This window comes from Onychomys torridus, chromosome 14 (genome assembly GCF_903995425.1).
Source record: "Onychomys torridus chromosome 14, mOncTor1.1, whole genome shotgun sequence".
Taxonomy (NCBI): domain Eukaryota; kingdom Metazoa; phylum Chordata; class Mammalia; order Rodentia; family Cricetidae; genus Onychomys; species Onychomys torridus.
In genome coordinates this window covers 19,681,495-19,685,578 of record NC_050456.1, presented here as the reverse complement: position 1 = coordinate 19,685,578, position 4,084 = coordinate 19,681,495, and positions in this window count along the sequence as shown.

The window sequence follows — 4,084 nt, the reverse complement described above, 5'->3', positions numbered from 1 at the left end:
TTAAGTGCTTGTGCACTTAATCCATAGTTTACTTCATAATGGTCCCAAAGTGCAAAGAGCAGTGATGCTGGCAATTTGGATCTGCCAAAGAAGAAATGCAAAGTGCTTTCTGTTTAAACGTGAAAGGTGAAGGGTCCTAATTTAATAAGGCAAGAAAATGCATGTTGAGGTCACTAAACCGGCAGTAAGAAGAAATCTTCTTCCCGTGAAACTGGAAAGAAAGAAAAAGAAATTCATGCTGGTTTGTTGTTCTGATTCCAAATGCAAACCTTATGTTGTTACGATGTGATAAGTGCTTAGATCCGATGAAAAAGGCATTAAGTTTGTGTGAATTATAAGAACAGAAGCCATGTGCTGATTGACAGCAATGTGTTGTGTCAGAAAGTGCACATATATGAAAACTTCAGCACGAGAATCCTCTGAAATGTGTGATGCTGAGCCCTTTGCTGCTAGTAAAGGATGGTGTCAAGATTCAGAAAGAATAGGGCTCAGCACCACACATTTTCTCACATCATGGATATAACATACCCTGAACGTGGACCTGTACATTGTGTCTTGTGCTGTTATCTTTCTGTTTTAACCTAAGATGCAGAGTTTAAAGGCTAAACTAGATTAGAGCGAATGAAAAATGTCACACTTCTTACCCAGTGTTGTGTATTATCTCTGAAATTCATTTTGAAGACTTCCAAGGAGATGCTTTTGATCTTAGATATGACTTTAAAATAGATCCTGAAATAAGCTTGTACTTCCAGCTAGTCTGACCAGGCTCATTGCTCCAGGGATTCACTATCTCTGCCCTTTTTCTACTTTAAAAAAACAAAAAAAAAAAACCCAAACAAACAAAAAACTAAACTAAATTTTAAATGTTTATTTTAGTTTACTATATTAATCATAGTGGGTTTTATTGTGACATTTTCAAACAAGTACATAATGTGTCTCAATCATCTTTACCATCTTTTTTTTTTTTTTTTTTTTTGGTTTTTGGTTTTTTCCGAGATAGGGTTTCTCTGTGTAGCTTTGTGCCTTTCCTGGAACTCACTTTGTAGACTAGGCTGGCCTCGAACTCACAGAGATTCGCCTGCCTCTGCCTTCCAAGTACTGGGATTAAAGGCGTGTGCCACCACCACCGCCGGCAACTTTACCATCTTTTGTTTCCCTACCAGTGCCTTTATTCACACCCTTCTTCCCAAATGGTCTTCCTTCTCCCTTCTACAGAGTTCTTGTCTGTCTGTGTGTGTGTATGTGTGTGTGTGTGTGTGTGTGTGTGTGTGTGTGTGTGTGTGTGTGACTAATGAGTTTCATTAAGTAGTAAGAGGGCGTGTTTACAGGAATTTAGGCACCTTATAAGTAGTTACACCATATAAAAGAATATCTTTCCCACATCATCAGCCATTAGCTGTGTGAAATCCTCAGGGAAAGATAGTGCCCCATTAGACCCTCCCCATTCTGTGTCAAGGCATTCACAGACTCAATATTGTACAGGTCTTATACAGGTAACCACAGCTACTATGAATGTGACAGTTATGTCATCCCCAAAGGCAGCATTCTACACTACTACACCAACATTCTTCTAGCTCTGTCTTACATTATTTCCATTTCTTCATCCATGGTATTGCTGAGCATTAAATGAAGTAATAGAGATTTTTTTCTTTCTTCCTTCCTTCCTTTCTTCGTTCCTTCCTTCCTACCTTCTTTCCTTCCTTCCTCCCTCCCTCTCTCTTTCTCTCTCTCTTCCTTCCTTCCTTTTGTTCTTTCTTTCTTGTTTTGTTTATTATTTCTTTATTTTTATTTTATGAGCAATGATTTTTTTTTGCTTGCATGTATGTCTATGTTAGGGTGTCAGATCCTCTGGGACTGGAGTTAAAGACAGCTGTAAGCTGCCTTATGGGTGCTTGGAATTGAACATGGGTCCTCTGGGAGCAAAGCAAATGTCCTCAATCACTGAGCCATCTCTCCAGCCCTGATGATCTCTTTCTTGCTGAGCACTCATCAATCATTTATTCTTAGTGCTTTGACCAGTTATGAGTCTCTGCAGTTTCTATTGCCAACTGCAAATACAATCTTCTCTGACCAAGGTTGACAGCAACACTGTTATGTAGGCATAAACATAGTTGTTCAGAAGGTAATTTGATGAACATATAAAGTCTATTTTGCAAAACAGTAGCAGTAGCTGTCCCACTAGGGCCTATAACTTCTCCAGTCATGGGCTGTGTTGATTGGGTCTACAGTACGATGTGAATTTTTCCTAGAGTACAGGCATCAAACCAAGTCAGGGAACAATTGTTTACCACCATAACAGACTTGCCACTATTGTGTCAGTGGACACATCTTGCCTGACCAGTTAGGATTTTTTCACAAAGGATCCATGGCTGATTAAGATTGTGCAGTAAAAGCAGCCTGCCCAGTGCCTACTAACAAGATGACAACTAGCTAGTAAGGAGGGTAGGGTGATTCCAGGACAGTTCCAGCTTGATTTCTCTATGTCCTACAATCAATGCATTCAATATCTTGGGGTTTTGCTACCTAGTTTTGGTAGACAATAGATTGTAGTATCCTATCATTTGGGAGGCCTCAGAGAATTCTCTGACCAACTCATAGGGAAGTAAGTAGCCTACCACCAGTGCTGGGTTTTTCATTTAATAATCTATGGCTTCTGTGAGTCCCAAAGCTTATTTTTATTATTATATTATGTTTTTGGTAGTGAATGTACATGCCACTTCCTGTGGGAGACCCACTACCACTTTTACCCTAGGGTACTCTTGAGGAGTGAGGGATAAGAGATTTAGATAGAAATATAGAAGGGAGAGAAACAGATAGAAACACAGGATAGTCTCGGGAGGGCCTGGATCCTTATCTACTGGTCCAGAACTTTATTTAAAAGGCTTTTTCTGACAATGCCAAGGGGTGGAGCATAAGACCTCCCCCTTGCTAGATACATACAGTCAAGTATAGAACCTTCCACACACCTGGTACCCAGGCTCATGATCCAATCATACCCTTATGTAGCTGTGCTGGTAAAGCAAGCTCAGATCTCACTAGGAAACCTTTCTGGGCTCCCACAACTTACCAAATTTCTTCCTTAGCCTTACATTATATTTGCTTATTTTAAATTATTATTGCAGTTCATTAAATTAAACATTGGTCCCTTGATTTTATAGATGGAAAAGTCATCCAACATGCAGTATTCTAGTGGTGAAGCAAGGAGTCAAGTTGAAAACACATTCTTCTCATTCCAGTGAGTTGTGTCTCATTACAAAGGAAAATCAAATGGAAAATAAGTTTTGAAGAATTTTCTTGTGCATAGAGAAAGGACTCTGTGCGGTGTTTGCTTGTTTGCTTGCTTTTTAAAACAGTAAAGTAGAAAGCACTGATCCTACTAAAAGGAGCCTAAAATTTAATATGAGAAATAAAATGTTGGAGACCATAAGTACTGACACAGTAAATGGCCAGTTATACCATGACAATGCATATTTCAGAGTGCTGTGGGTTGTATTAGGCTATTATTAATCAAGAAACATTTTCTTTGAAGAATCAAATTGTGAAAAACACAGAGGTCTGAAGGAAGTGACAGAGAGCTAAAAGAATTAGGTTAAAGGGCAACTAGGCTAGTAGAATAATTTTATACACAAAAAGAACATAAGGGAAATGGGTAAAAATGAACTAATCGGTTGGAAAATGAAATCCGTAAAAGCAGTAAAATATTTGGGACTACTGTTAGCAAAAGAACTATGAAACATATAATTTACAAAGTGTAAGTACTGATAAAAAATAATTTTAAGAGTACCTAAATAAAGAGAAAAACAGCCCATCCCCGTGGATCAGTGAAGAACATGGATGAAGTAAAAATACTCTCAAAGTTGAGCTACAAACTCCAGTATCCTTCAGAAAACACTTGCTGTTTCTTTGCAGAAAACCACAGGCTAATTTTTGAAGTTGTTTCTTCAGAGGTTTAACACTGAAGATGTCCTTCACTTCCTTCGTTAGAGGTTTATTTACTTCTTTAAAGCTATTGTAAATGGGAGTGTGTACATGATCTCTTTCTCTGTATATTTATTGTTGATATACAGATAAGCTATTTATTTGT